The 16351-nt window shown below is 33.1% G+C and overlaps 1 protein-coding gene across 2 annotated transcripts in view; it reads left to right on the top strand.

Annotated features, from left to right (window-relative positions):
- The window catches only part of CADM2 (cell adhesion molecule 2), a 1096781-nt gene that overhangs the window by 524711 nt on the left and 555719 nt on the right, over positions 1-16351 (top strand). The gene's annotated exons all lie outside the window — the stretch shown is intronic.

Below are 16351 nucleotides of genomic sequence, written 5' to 3' on the forward strand. Positions count from 1 at the left end.
AGACATGATTTATATTTTCACAAAGCATTCTATTTTCTTGTTTTACCATTGCGTATGTCAATTAGTAGTAGATAGCGAACGGTCTCTAAAGCTTCTGTTGTGTGTGTGTGTGTGTTATGAAGTGGCACATTTTCTGTCAGGTAAGTCTCAGATGACAGTCAAGTGAGTTTAAGCACTCTGAGTTTCTGTTATAAATCCAGCTAAGTAGACTACAAGTAGTTAAAGAGTAATGAATGAAGGCTGTACTGAAATAGACAATGACAGCCTTTTCAAAGTTATCACTAATGTTAATTTTCTGCTCTTCCATGAATATCATAATTCAGTCTCTGCTTGATGATCTGCATTTTTGTTAAGGATCAGTGGGGCAGATAATTTAAAATAACAGACAACTCCCTAACTCATTTATAAATGACCTTGGAAAGATTGATAAAACATGGGCAGACGATAAATTCATATCCTTGATTATTTTTTTATTTAGCAAAAAATACAATATGAGTTGGCCCAAAGGAAATTCAAGGTAAATTGGCAAAGACTTAAAATTATCTCTTCAAATTATGCATACATGAATTGACCTCAGGTCAGTCTGCTTTTCTGAAAATCTAGTGCCTGCTTGTTCTTTATTATTCTGCTGATTAATTCTATCCTGAGACCAAATAGATGATTACAGACCAGGAACTCCTGGGTTATATTTAAATAACATCACTTATATTAGTCTGAACATCCACTAGAAATGTATTGCTTAGAATATATTGTATAGAGTTTTCTTTTTTTAGGGGGTGGGCTACATCCAGCAGTGCTCAGGAGTTACTCCTGTGTTCAAAAATCCCTTCAGTCAGGTTTGGGGGACCATATGGACTGCCAGGGATTAAACCCGGTCAGTCCCAGTCAGCCTAGCAAGGCAAATGCCCTACTGTTATGCCTTTGTTCTGGCTCTCCCCCCTTTTATTTGGGGGGGTGACAAAATTTTCAAAATTAATTTTGGAATTTATCTGTAAAAAAGTCTCTGATGAGATTCAGTCAATAAAAATCTGGGAGAATACATTTTTTAATTCATACTTTTCCACTTACGTTAGTTTATGTTTTTACAAAACAATAGTGATTTGTTTTCTTTCTATATTGGAATTTTAGTAAAATCATTAACATTTAGAATTTAATACTAATTTAAGAGCTATTTCCAATAATCATTTTATGAAAAAAAATTCATTTATTGTTAATTTTTTTTGTTCATTTTATTTCTGGTTTTCATTTCAACTATGTTTATTTTAATATATCATGTCCCATCTAGGAAGGCAAAAATGTGGGTTTGTCTTGTACATATAAGCACACAAGTATATGAATAAATACAATTTTATATACATAGATATTAAAATCTTGAAATGCAATTTGTATTTGTGAAAATATAATTACGTAAAACATGTTTGAAAATGTTAATGTTAATCTTTTAATTAATCAGATAATTTAAAGATACACTACTTTTAGATTCAATTTGGCTATCTGTGGAATTTTTTCTGCCAGTTTGTGTGTTTGTTGTATAGTAACTAGTCATCACAAATCATTTCATTATTACTAATGTAATAGCAAAACAATGATTATTATTGTTATTATAAACTTAGAGATTGCCAATTATTGAGAAAGTTCACATTTCTAATCTGCTTTCTGAAATGCATTTGTACATTATGAATTGCAACTAAGTATTTTTATTCAAATGTATTATATTTTGTGTTGCATATATTTTAAAAGTGACTACTTTAGTTTAAAATCATTAACAACTAACATAAACATACAGAGAATTGAAAGATGATACTTAGGAGTTATCTTCATCCTGGAATGAACCATTGTGAACCATTAAATAGAGGTCATTTATTTTTCCGCCTACTCATTGATAGTCTTCTTCTCTGCCAAATTGAAGTTGTCCATTATCTGCTAGAAAGTCAAGACCTATATTCTGAGTTGAATAATATTTTGATATTTAGAGGTTTCTTGACATGTGTGCCTTGCTTAAGAGCAAAGTAGAATGCACTGGACTAGAATAATTATCTATATATTTAAAGAATAAATTTACCTCCTATATTATTTCTTTCTTTTCTTTGAAGTAAACATTTCTATATACTTCAATATTTTTCTTCCCTACATTTAAGTACAAAGATTTAGTACTTTGATGTAGCTAGTGATTTAAGGCAGTCAGCACATCTCCCTTTATTATTATTATCAACATTTCAATCCTCCAATATTTTTTTAATTTTTATTTATATTTAATTATGTGAACAATGATGCAAAGAAAGAGGACAAGATAAAGTTACAGTGAAAGGACTATCACCCAAAAACAGAGTTCTCAGAAGAAATCCTCCTGCTGACACCTTAATTTTGAACTTACAGTCAAAGAACATTAAGAAAAATAAAACTGAACCCATGTACAATTAATTTGTCTCTCAAGTCCCCAGATTGTAGTACATTATAACATTTCTTAGTGGCACACCAAGAAATCTAAAGCCATAAAATTTATGTAACTCCTTAAACTTGAAGGCATAGCAGATTTTATATTTTCATGCACATGCGTATTAGTTTAAGTTAACCTCAAAAGTTTAAGTGGGTTTTTTTTTAAGGTTTAGAGTCAAAGGAGCACAGTAAAAATGGTGTTAGAGTGCCAATTATCGTTTGCATTGGCCCACTGAAATATGGGAGACATGGGAAGGAAAAATCTTGGCCTAAATACAAGGAGAACTTACCCCTGAAGTTTCCTGGCATAAGACCAACTCTAGGCTCCAGGCAAACTAGTTTGTCCAATCCAGGTCATTGTCTGTAGTGCCACTAGTTTTATTTTTCACACAGTCTCCTTGTTGGTATCATGTTTCTGTAATTGAAGATCCTGGAATCTGTATATCCTATATTGAAATCAGGATGGTGCAGAGCATCCTCTAATTTCCACTCACAATTAAAATGCAATGCAGAAAGCCCTGCAGTAAGCAATTCATTGTTGTTTTTAAGTCTTCTCGGTGTTAAGGGAAGACTCTTTTGAGTAGATCGATGTCAGAGCAGCAGTAGGGTCTTCCCTGGTAGAGGATTGCTTCCAGGTGATGTTATAGACAACTTTGGGTGTTTCTTAGATGGCTTCCCTGGTTCTGGGGTGAATGGAGAGTGCCCATTCTTCTGAGGCCTGTGTCAGGTCATTATGTCAATATTTAAGTAGTAACTTTTTGAAGATACTGGATTATATTCATTTTTTAGATTTATTTTTACAGATTCAAAAATCTTCAATAAAATATGATGATGGTGATGATGATGAAGAAGCACCTTTTTATTTCAGACTAGTTAAATTAGAAAATAGTCCTTTTCAGGACAACATTGGTACAGTGTTTCAATTTTTACTAGAATTATTGAATTCTACTATAGTAGAATTTCATTTCCTACTTTTCAACTCAGAGCTCTTTCTTTTATTTTTAAAAGATCAGTATAGAATTTATAGGATTAAACATATCTGGGTATTGTCATTTCATTTATGGCATTTTTTAAATGTAGTAGAACAATTTAATGAGGCCAAGTAATCACTGATTATTATTAGAGCATCTAAATCTACTGTTTTTTTTTCTATTTAGTAATGGAAAGAAGCAGAGAAAATACCCCTTGCTTTAAATCGTGTTTCTCAGTTTCTGAAAGGTTATCAGTAACCACATCAGTGACTTCTGTAGCACAGTGATGTGTTCCTTTGAAATAGAAAAGAATTTTTTATTGATAATTTGTATTGTGACCAAAGTGGATTACAAATCTTTCACAGTATTATGTTAGGTACATAGTGGCATTGAACCCAGGGCATTCCCACCACCAGTGTTGTCCTATCTGACATAGAAAAGAATTTGAGATACTCGGAGATACTTACTCTTCCAGAGTCTGAAACTGGATTTATCACTTTATTTTGTTGTCATTTCTCTTCTTAGTCTTTTCTCTTCTTTTTTTTTTTTTTTTTGTTTTTCTTCCTTTGGATTTGAGTCATACCTAGTAGTGCTCTCTGGAACTACTTCTGGTAGCATTCAAGGGATCACATGTAGTCAAGTTTTAAAGCTTCTCTATACAATGTTCTGAGTCTTTAGAGCTATCTAGCTCTTTGTCCAAAAAATATTTTTAATGATTTTCTAAGTTATTTATACCTGAAATTTATCTTAGTTTTTTGGAGGGTGGACTGGGGTTAGATATCTTGCTGTGTTCAGGGTAATTCTTCTGGCTCTGTGTTTAGTGAATACTCTTGGAAGTTCTCAATGAAACTGAGGGTAAGGAATTATAATGATTGCAAAAAAAAAAGCCTTATCTATAATTATCTATATACTATCTTTCTTGTTTTCAGAATCCTCTTCTGTAATAATGTTTTCTATAAATGTTCTGCTTTCAGAGGTAGATAAGACCTGAAAAGGTCTATTTTGATTTGAGTTCTATTTTAGGGTCACACCCAGCTCAGGGATTATACCAGGCTTTGTGCTCAGGATTTCTTCCTTCTGGCAGTTTAGAAGACCATCTTAAAAGTTGCTTGTTTGGTGAAGATCAGGAATACCTTTCTTAAAAATTGAAATAACTCTCATGTGAAAATAATGAAATCACATATGCTTCTGTTGCACAACGTTTGAGTAGGAGTGATCTAAAAGTTTCCGAGATTATTATTTGTCTTGTCTGTAAAGTGGGAAAACACTGAAAGTTGTTGATTTGGGGGGAGGGCCGTTGGTTTTTGGGCCACACCCGGTGGAGCTCAGGGATTAATTCTGCCTCTGCACTCAGAAATCACTCCTGGAAGGCTCAGGGGACCATGGAGAAAGCAGGGATCTAACCCAGATCAGCAGCATGCAAGGTGTGTGTGTGCAGACACTGTGCTATCACTCCAGCCCCTGCAATTAAAGATTTTTAAAGGATTTTTGAGTCAGTTATTTCTGCATATTGAAAAAAAAAAACATAAAAGAAACATACATTGGGGCCGGCGAGGTGGCGCTAGAGGTAAGGTGTCTGCCTTGCGAGCACTAGCCAAGGAAGGACCGCGGTTTGATCCCCGGGCATCCCATATGGTCCCCACAAGCCAGGGGCAATTTCTGAGCGCTTAGCCAGGAGTAACCCCTGAGCATCAAATAGGTGTGGCCCAAAAAAACAAAAACAAAAAATAAATAAATAAAAAAACATACCTTCATTAACATCCAAGTGAATATCCTATTGTGTTCTATGTGGTAGCAGGTATTTGTATTAGATTTTGTATTTTAACGACTACATTCTCTGTTTTGTTAAAATGTGGTTAATCATGCGCAATTACAAAGCTCCTCATAATTGGGTTTTAGGCATACCATGTTTCAACATGTATCCAGTGTCTACTTTCCCTCATTAGTCTCACTACAGACCGATTTGCTACCCACCTACTAGTTAGTCTTCTACTGTGAAGGCAGTGTGTGTGTGTGTGTGTGTGTGTGTGTGTGTGTGTGTGTGTGTGTGTGTGTGCGCGCGTGCGTGTGTGAGTGAGTGAACAGAGCAATAGCACAGCAATTAGGATATTCACCTTGCTCCCAGCTGACTGGATTTGATCCCCAATATCCTATATGTTCCCCATAGCACCAGCAAATATAACCCCTCAATTCAGAACCAGAAATAACCCCTGAGTAACACCGGGTATGACTCCAAAACAAACAAAACCAAAAATAATGTTTTTTTTTATTTTTGATTAAAATCTATGTTTTTATTATAATGACCTCTCCTTTTCTTGACTCAAGAATCAGTTTACCATAAGCAATGTTAAGGATTAGTATTAGTATATTTTTACATTTTGAGTGGAAATGTTCATATGTATTAATCAGATACAGGAAGCCATATTCTAAAGATTTTTAAATGCTATTCTAAAAAAATAATACTAATAGATGTTTAGACTACCAATTCTAAAATCATTGTGTTTTGTGTCTGTGGCCTAGAGCGGTAGATAGTTCAGTGGGTGGTGTACTGTTCTTACACACAGTCAACCTGTGTTCTATTCTTGGCATCAACTATGTTCCTGAGTCTACTGAAAAGTAATCCCTGAAGGCAGAGCCAGAATACCCTGAGTAGTGCCAAGTGTAACAGTAAATAAATTAATAAATATACATAATATCTTAAATAATACATTGGGGTAGATCAGATTTGTTTTCATATAAGTATATATTTCAAATTTTGGAAATCTTTGTTGCTTTGTTATCAGATAATAATGATATTAATAACAACAATTACAACACATACTGTTGTGCTGCAAAAGCACTGTTTCAAAAATAATTGCAGTATAAAATGAAGTACTCTCAAAGGAAATTTGAATTATTCTTTAATGAACAATCTGACAGTGTTTATTTTTCAGGCACCATGATTTTCGTCTACAGTAAAAAAGGTCAAGTATTTAAAGATCTCCTACTGGTTAAGCTGCCTTAAAGCTCCCTTGTTGCTGTTTTGAGACACAAGTAGTCTCAACATTAAAACCTGGTATTCATTTTTGTAGATTTTGCAATGAAAATGTATCTTGTCTGCATGAAGTCAACAATGGTTCAATTCAAATATGACCAAATTCTAATGATTATATTATATATAAATTACAATTAGCTAATAAATAAAAGCTTAAATATATTTTAAATTAAGCTTATACAGTTTTTCAGACATTTGTGAAAAGGAAATAAAGTGCTCACATAATAGGTTCTTCCATATCTGAGCAGGGACAAGTGCCAATTATTTACAATAGTATACCTGTATATACATATGTAGTATATGCATATATATAGAAACTGACAAGGCACACACAAACACATGTATGCATAATATCTAATAAATTATATATCATAGATACTTTTATATACATACATCAGTATGTTCTGTTTAATATTTTAGTAGTGAAGACATATTCATGGCTTCAATAATTATTTCAGGATATATAAAATATACATAATATTGATGTACATGAGTATTATAAGGGAACCAAATTAAAATACTTTGTTTTCTTTCTTCTTTAACAATCACAATCTATTGGTAATCATTTAGGTATATCATAAATTAGTAAAATATTTATATATTACTTATACAAACAATGTAATGAGGTAATTTATGGATTTAATATTCAGTAAAGTGTTATGAGAGAAGAAATTTTGTTGAAAATAATTTTAAGGAAAAGATATATCTGAAGTGTGCAGATAAAATGAAGACAATAAATATTGATATGTGTGTCATGGTATGCCTAGGTAGAGATATTTAGATATGTTTTTTTTAGAAACCATCAAACTACCTAGCTTGTAACCATTATTTCTTGCCACTTTGTGAATAAAGTTCAGAATGTGGCATTCAGGTCTTTCCAAGGAAAACAAAATTGCTCAATTAGACTCTAGAGAAAGCTTCATTTGTCACTGTGAATTACTTGGTCATTGGGTACTATTAAGTAGGAAAAGGGAAAGGGAACCGGAGATCATACTTTCTGTATAGGTCAGATTAAACTAGCCAGATGGGTTCATGGTGTCATACATATTATAAGAAATAGAAAAGAAAAAAAACTGTAGCTTTGATAGCTGATAACTTAATTATCTGCCAATATCAGTTTGGAAGGGCTTTTAAACATGTCCAAAATGTCTACCAAATTTTCAGCAGGAGTGACAGCAGATTTTTAAGTAAGGATAAAAATGCAGCAGTCTTTCTAGAATAAAACTCTGACAGACTATGATGAATTACCTTATTATAGTTGCTCGCATGACAAATGTACTTGATCAGTGTTTCTTCCTGGGAATAGTTGAGCTTATCCAGAGGCAAAAGTTGGAAGGAAATGAAAGCTAACTAGTAATCCTAAGTGTAATATATCAGCATTTCTATGAAAGTGTTCAAGAAAGCCTTATCAATTACTGTTTATGTCAACAGAAAATAGCTTTCCTTTTCCCTCATGCTTTAAGCTCTCATTGAGGATTTATTTAAGTGACTTTTTAACAAGGAAATATAGATCACAAAGAAGTTTTTAATGTTTTTGTTTCAAGTCCTTTAAGTTATAAATTTATTTTTTTTGGCTTTTTGGGCCACACCTGGCGGTTTCAAGCTTTACTCCTGGCTCTGTGCTCAGGTATCACTTCTGAAAAAGGTGATGCTAGTGCTTAAACTCAAATTGGCTGCATGCAAATAAACTCCCCTACCCACTTACTTACTTATCTCTACAGTTTTCACAGGGGTCTTCTGACATATTCCCTATATAGGATTAATAAAATAAGGTAGCCAAAGTTATATAACTATAGCTCTCCATCTTTTTATGAAATATTTTATATAGAAAAAAGCAATTGAAAAAAATGGAAACAAAACCCCAAATTCTAGATACACAAAACTCACTTATTTATAAATTTATTAATATGTTTATGTAGGCCGGAGAGATAGCATGAAGGTAAGACGTTTGCCTTGCATGAAGAAGGATGATGGTTCAAATTCCGGCATCCCATATGCTCCCCCGTGCCTGCCAGGAGCTATTTCTGAGCATAGAGCCAGGAGTAACCCCTGAGCACTGCTGGGTGTAACCCCCCCCAAAAAAAAAAAACAAAAAACAAAAACAATATATATATGTTTATGTTGAGAACAATTATTTCTAAATATTTCTCAATTTGCATCAGCATAGATTTTGGAAATTATTATCTAGAAATTAAAGAAATTTCACATATTTTGTTTGTTTTGGGACACACCCAACATTGATTAGGGTTTACTCCTGGCTTTAAGCTCAGTGTTCATTCCTTGAGGGAGGCTCATGGAAATGTATGGGTACTGAATTTAGGTCAGTTGTGTATAAAGCAAAGAGTGATGTCCATTGCATTATTGATTTCCCCATTATTTTGAAATGTCTATTTTAAGAATAACTATGTTTTGAGGGCTAAATATTTAATAATTTGTATGTGTTTATTTCCCATGAATCTAATTTCAACTGAATCGCTTTCTTCTTCCTTAGAATAAATTTTGTTTCCTGAGTAGTGGAACTATATTTATTTTATTATTAGTCAATATATTAATAGTTGAATATATAATTTTGAATTTAAAATATATTTCTTTATTTACATTCTGTTTAGATAACTGATCAGACCAAATGATAAATATATAAATAAAGTTGCATTCTTCCACTTCTATTCCCAAAAATGTATAATGAATCTAGAAAACATGCCATAGAGTCATAAAGTATGAAACTATCACTAATAATCAGTCAATAACCTTGCTCATTGAAGTTGTGTTTGTGAAATACTTTATAAGAATAATAACATAATAAATGATTGAGTCCCAGAGATTATAAACATAGACCCTCTCTTTTACTTTTTTATTTCCATAGTGTACACCATGTTCTTGTAGAATATATTCCAAGCGAATTCAAACTGAAAAGCCATTTTCAAACTGTAGATTGAAGTCCATTAGCGAGTTATGTAATAGTTTCATTGTCTATAACCACAACTAAAATTAGATGAGAAAGCACAAGTCTATCTATCTATGAAAATTAAAAGTATTATTGTAGGGAGTAAAGATATAAGTTAGTGGTTAAGGGACTTGCCTTCAATGAGGCCAAACCCACTATAATCCAATGCACCATATTTGGTCCTGTGTGTCCTGCAAAAAGTAATCCTCATCAGAGTCAGGAGTAACTAAGAGCCTGAGCACTGAAAGGTGTGCCTCCCAAATAAAAATATATAAATAAAAATTAAAATACTTAAAATTATTTTTGGAAAATATCTTTATTCATAAACCATTACTAATTTAATTTTTAAATGTGCCCTTACTTTCATTATTTCTTTTATTATTTGAAATAAATTGAAAGATAAATAAATGATTGTTAGAAAATAAATGATAGGGGGCCGGAGTGATAGAACAGCGGGTAGGGCGCTTACCTGGCACGCGCTTGACCTGAGTTCGGTCACCAGCATCCCACATGGCCCCCCGTGCATGCCAGGAAGGCGTCCTGAGCAAAGATAGGAATAGCCCCTGAGCGTAGCCGGGTGTGGTTAAAAAAAAAAAGACCAAAAAAGAAAGAAAATAAATGATAGAAAGATGATGGATTAATAAATAGATAGAATAAATAGATAAATAGATAGAAAGATGAATTAATAAATAGATGATTGATAAATGGATAGATATAAATATAGGTAGATGATGATGATAGATAGATGATAGATAGATGATAGATAGATGATAGATGATAGATAGATAGATGATAGATAGATAGATAGATAGATAGATGATAGATAGATAGATAGATAGATAGATAGATAGATAGATAGATAGATAGATAGATAGATAGATAGATAGATAGATAGATAAGGACAACAAACAGTTGCTAAAAGTAAAATGGTATTCCTTTGTCCAACTCTTGTCCATTGCTTACCATCACTCTATGCTGTCTATGGTTGTGTACTATTTTCAAATTTGGAAAGAGCAGAATATGATAATTGAAGAACAGACTTAGATTTCAGTGCTTTTTTTTTATCTTCCTCTTGTTGCTCTGTGTTTTGTTCTGCTCAATTTAGCTGCTCTGTGGCTTGTAACTTTCAAAGACAGTGGAAAGTCAAATTCAGAGGAGATCTAAGTGATATAAACAAGTTTGACCAGCCCAAGTGATGTGAATAAGTTTGACATCTATTTAGAATGTGTGATCAGAACCAGGATATGCAAGGCTAACTTTCTGGCTTTAATAGTGATTGTTTTCAGTAACAGAAGGTCAGATATATGCACTAAATATTTAAATGTAAAATGAACACAGCCCACATTTAAAAAAATTCATTCAAGTTAATAACTTTAACAAAATTCTTTGGATTTTTTTCTGAAATATCAGTTTTTTATTTTTGCTAATGAATGCTAATTACATTGTAATTTAAAGAACTTCATGAAAGTTTAAGAATTAAATTTATTATTATTGTATCAATAATTGTATAATGATCGTTTTGATTAAATCTGAAGGTACTTCCATAAAATTAAGTGCTTAAATATGTTATCTAATGGTTCTAACTTTTGATTTTTAATATTACTTTGGGGGTCGTTAGGCCACACTCATTGGTGCTCTGGGCTTTCTATGGCTCTGGGCTTAGAAATCACCCTGGGCTTAGAAATCACCCTGGCAGGCTCGGAGGACCATATGAAATGCTGGAGAGTGAATCTGGGGTGGCCATGTGCAAGACAAACTCCCTATCTGCTGTGCTAGCATACCAGTCCAACTTTTAAATTTTATAAGGATCAGTCCCAGTAATGCCTGGGGTGATATTGGGGAGAGGTAGAGGGATAGGGTTAAGGGTTGCATGGTAAATCTCAGTTTTATTTGTTTGATATGTGGTTTATCAACTTAAACAAAATTCATCACAGTTGTAGCTCAAAGTTTTTATGATAAAACTATAAATTTGTTATTTTAACCAAAACAAATATGGAAGCATTTAGTGTTCACTAATAGTAGTAGGACGCATATATGAAGTAACCAAGGTAATTTTTTGTTTTTTATTAAAATTATGCTATGCATATGTAGCCTTATATTTCAAATAGTGTGAAAAGTCTCATAACTGTTTATCTTAAATAGAACAAGGTATATTATCTTTACTATTTATAATTTTAATATTCTAGCATAATTGAAATGGGGGATAGTTGTTAACATGTACAAACTTCTAGTTATAAATAATTCATGAGAATATAAAGAGAAGCATGGTGATTATCATTAATAATACTGTTGCATATTTAGAAATTGCTGAGAGCAGATTTTAAGTTTTATAAAAATTGTAACTATATATTATAAGGATTTTAGCAGACTTATTGTGTAATTTATTTTACAGTATAATTTATATGTTTTAATAACAAAGTTATATACAGGAAACTCATTTTCTGTTAAGTATATATCAATGATACAAATTTATATATAATATATAATTTTATAAATGTAGTCACCTATTGACAATATTTTAAAAAAATATATCCTTAAAAATTATATCCTTATCTTGGGCCTGTGCCAGTACAATATCACAATGGATATTGTGCTTGTCTTACAAAGTGCTAAGCAGAGTTCTCTCTCTGTTACTACATATAATCCCCTAAATCCCCCCAGTGTGATTCTAAATGCAGATCCAGGAGTAAACATTGATTACCATCAAGTATGGCCACCAAATCAAAACAATTACAATAAAAAACTAAGGTGTTTCTTGATGTTTCTTGATTTGTGAGCAAAGTAAATCATTATTTTGAATTTCTCATAAGTGTAGTATATAACTATGGTTTCACATTATAACAATGTATTACTAAAAACTAACATGTCTGTCTGTCAGAGATAATTTAAACAATTAATTTAAACAGATGAGTGACTAAAGAAACTACACAAATTTGCACTATGCAACTATTAGAAAAAAATTAAGTCATAAAATTTACTTATACGTGGATGGGAATAGAAACTATTATACTGAGTGAAATAAGCCAGAGGGAAAGGGATAGACATAGAACAATATCACTCATTTCTGGAATATATATTAAAAAAGTGACATATAGTAATAATATTTATAGACGGGGCCAGAGAGGTGGCACTAGAGGTAAGGTGTCTTTCTTGCAAGTGCTAGCCAAGGAAGGACCGGGATTCAATCCCCCAGTGTCCCATATGCCCCCTCCCCAAGCCAGGCCAATTTCTGAGCGCTTATCCAGGAGTAACCCCTGAGCATCAAATGGGTGTGGCCCAAAAAACAATAATAATAATAATATTTATAGACAAAAAAATGAAAAGGGTCAAGAGGTCCAATTCAGCATAGGACATTTTCACAAAGATGGGTTTGAGTGAAGGTAGTGTGGAGGAGGGTCTAATAAGCCAACTATGATTGGAACTGATCACTCTGGACAAGAACTCCGTGCTGAAAGTGCATAAACTAATAATCAAAGCATCTCTCCATTAACAATAGTGTAAGGGCCAGAGAGATAGCACAGCGGTAGGGCTTTTGCCTTGCATGCAGCCGACCAAAGACAGACCCAAGTTCGATTTCTGACATCCCATAAGGATGCCTAGCCTGCCAGGAGCAATTTCTGGGCGCAGATTCAAGAGTAACACAAGCACCGCCAGGTGTAGCAAAAACAACCAACCAACAAACAAAAACACAATAGTATAAACCATAGTATCATTGAGAGAGAGAGAGAGAGAGAGAGAGAGAGAGAGAGAGAAACAGAATGAGTGAGAAAGAGAAGAGAAGAAAAATTGCTTGTTCTAGAGACAGATGGGGTGGAAGGATGGAGGAAAACAGAGACATTCGTGATGGCAGGAAGGGTGCAGTGGTGAACGGTAGTATACATTATATGATTGAAACCCCCAAAAATGAAAAATTTTGTAAGCACAGTGCTCAAATAAAAATAAAAATAAAATAAAATGAGTGATATCGGCATCACCAGGAATTTGTAAGAGTGAGTGTGCTCATCCCTGCCACACGTACTCAAACTTCCAAAAGGCTTAGTAGCCAAACTATATACCATAAAGCCAAAATGTCAGCTACAGAGTTTGGAAATCCTGGACTACAGGGACGTATCTGCAGCTACAGAACTTTAAAATTTTCAATACTGTCAACCCAGCAAGAACACACCAATTTAAATGTCAACATAGAATTGAAGTCACCTAAAGTTAAGAAACAAAACATTGCAAAAATATCAACTGGCTAAAAATATTTAGGTAAACCTTTTGAAAATGAATTAATGATCTCATTGCTAGATATAGTACTTTTCAAAAATTTTTCATTGCTGTACTTTGATTGTTTAGTAATTTTACTGCCACTTATAAATAAGCAATATATGTACCCATATATATACCCATACACACAATCACACACACACACACACACACACACACACACACACACACACACACACACACACACACGGGTTTAGGGTCACCCTAAATGCTATGTGCTCAGAAATCGCTCTGAAGCCAAGCCTGGCTTGGCCATGTGCAAGGCAAATACCTACCTGCTTTGCTAATTCTCTCGCATCATACATATATTATTTATGACTGCCAATGGGGTAAGCTTGGGACAGTCTTTCAGGGAACTTTACATTGGTGTTGGAACAAAGAGTGACAGAAAAAATATAAGCAACTCTATAATAATTTATAGTTAAAAATACAAAATCAAAGCATTCTTGTATTTATTCAAACTTGAAAAATTTTAGAACTTAGGAAATTTTAGTACTCAAGATAAAATCAGTACTAATGTTGTTGAGTAAAATGGATTTTCTGAAAAAAAAAAAAAAACTCATTCCAACAGGATGTATGTCTGATTTTGATGACCTCTGTATCTTTATATCTATCTGTATTATACACATACATATAGATAAATATAGATAGATCAAGCTAGATAGGTTGATAGATGATACATAATATAATCTCTATCTAGAAGATAGATGGATGGATGGATGGATGGATGGATGGGTGTTAATACACGAGGGCAATTACAGTCTTATAGCATTAAAAGTTGTGGTTTCTTTGGGCTGGAAAATAGTATTTGAATGTGAGCATGTCTAGAAGAAGCCAGATATTTGTTGGATCCCAAGACAATATGGTCCCCTGAGTAGTTCCCCATATTAAACCAGTGGCTCTAGGAATTTTCAGCAACATCAGGTGAAATCTGTATTGTATCTTCAGTGCTTTCACTGTACCAGCCAATGGTCCACTTGGCCAGAAATTTCTCATTGGGCCTCTGGAAACTTTTGAACCTGTTGTGGAAGACTCCTCCAAAAAAATAAATAAAATTATAGTTTTTTTAAGAAATATTCAAATAAAGAAACATAATGGAATATGTTTAATAATGAAGCATTAATAAATATATAAAATGCAGGGGCCAGCGAGGTGGCGCTAGAGGTAAGGTGTCTGCCTTGCAAGCGCTAGCCAAGGAAGGACCGCAGTTTGATCCCCTGGCATCCCATATGGTCCCCCCAAGCCAGGGGCAATTTCTGAGCGCTTAGCCAGGAGTAACCCCTGAGCATCAAACAGGTGTGGCCCAAAAAACCAAAAAAAAAAAATATGCAAAAGCAATCTAGACGTAAAATCATTTTGTGTCTTGAACAATCTGTATATCTATGCAGTATTAAAATAAGAGCCCCTTTCCTATGAAATTTATTGCTTCTAAATACAGATTTAAACTTTTTTATTGAATAATGGTATTCTTCTTATAATCTTAGAGTGCCAATCTTTGTATAATTATGGTAATAGTAATTTAGGATTGTCCTTTCAAAAGAATCTAGGACAGTCTACAAATAATAGCAAAAAAAAATAATAAGGAAATCTGGGCTCATTGCCCAGATTATCACAAACATGGATAATGGAGCAAAGAAAGAACATAAATACTAATAAGCACAACCAAATCCATGAGGAGGGGAGAGGAAAAAAAGAACAGTAGTTGGTCAAAACTGTGATAGAAAATAATTATAGGTCTCTCATGAATCTCTTTTATAAAAAGCTCTGTGTACCTGTACCTAAGACTCATTTTCTTTAGAATTCCTCTGAAGTCCCTTTGAGATATATTCAAAGGAAACAAAAGAAGTTACTTGTATATGTGGAGAAAAAATTTAACCTAAGGAAAGGAAACTTATCTATGCACAAATCAGTCTTAACTCTGTTAATTGGAAAATCAGCATATTCCAATTAGAATTTCTATGTCTAAAAACAGATATTATGTGGAATGAATTAAATTATTATTGGTAAATAGTAACCTAAAGTTGTTGTTTTACATGCCGAAAATTGCCAGAACTGCTCCCAAACATCTTATTGATGTGGCATGCCAGTTTATTGAACCAAGAAATACTCTTCCCATAAGTTAATTTTAAATTTTAGTAAAATTATATTTTTATTTTATCTTGTAAAAGTTAAATATTTAGCCAAAACAAGCATGCAATTTGAGATAGTACTTGTTTCTTATAGATTTTAGTGAAAATAGTTTATTTTCTAATTTTTAGTTTTTGAAGTGAATAATTAAATTATACATTTTTCTTTTAGCTGTTTTATTGATAAAAATACACCTTACTGCATTAATATGTGTTGATTAAATGGTAGAGTTCAAAAAATAAAAGATGTCTTCAGACCTCATTTAATGCAAAATCAAGTAATTAAAATATAAAACCTAACCAGAGGAATAGCATGGAGGTATGGCATTTGACTTGCAAGCAGGACTGTGGTTCGAATCCCCAAAAACCCATATGGTCCCCCGTGCCTTCCAGGAACTATTTCTGAGTGTAGAGCCAGGAATAACCCCTGAGCACTGCCAGGTGTGACACAAAACCCAAAATAAAATAAAATATAAAACCAAAAAATAGACTCTTGTCTCAAACTTTCAGCTTCAAATAGAAATTTCTAAGGAAAATATGAAAATTAAACCAAACAGCTATAATGTTACAA

This window comes from Suncus etruscus, chromosome 13, assembly GCF_024139225.1.
Source record: "Suncus etruscus isolate mSunEtr1 chromosome 13, mSunEtr1.pri.cur, whole genome shotgun sequence".
Taxonomy (NCBI): Eukaryota; Metazoa; Chordata; class Mammalia; order Eulipotyphla; family Soricidae; genus Suncus; species Suncus etruscus.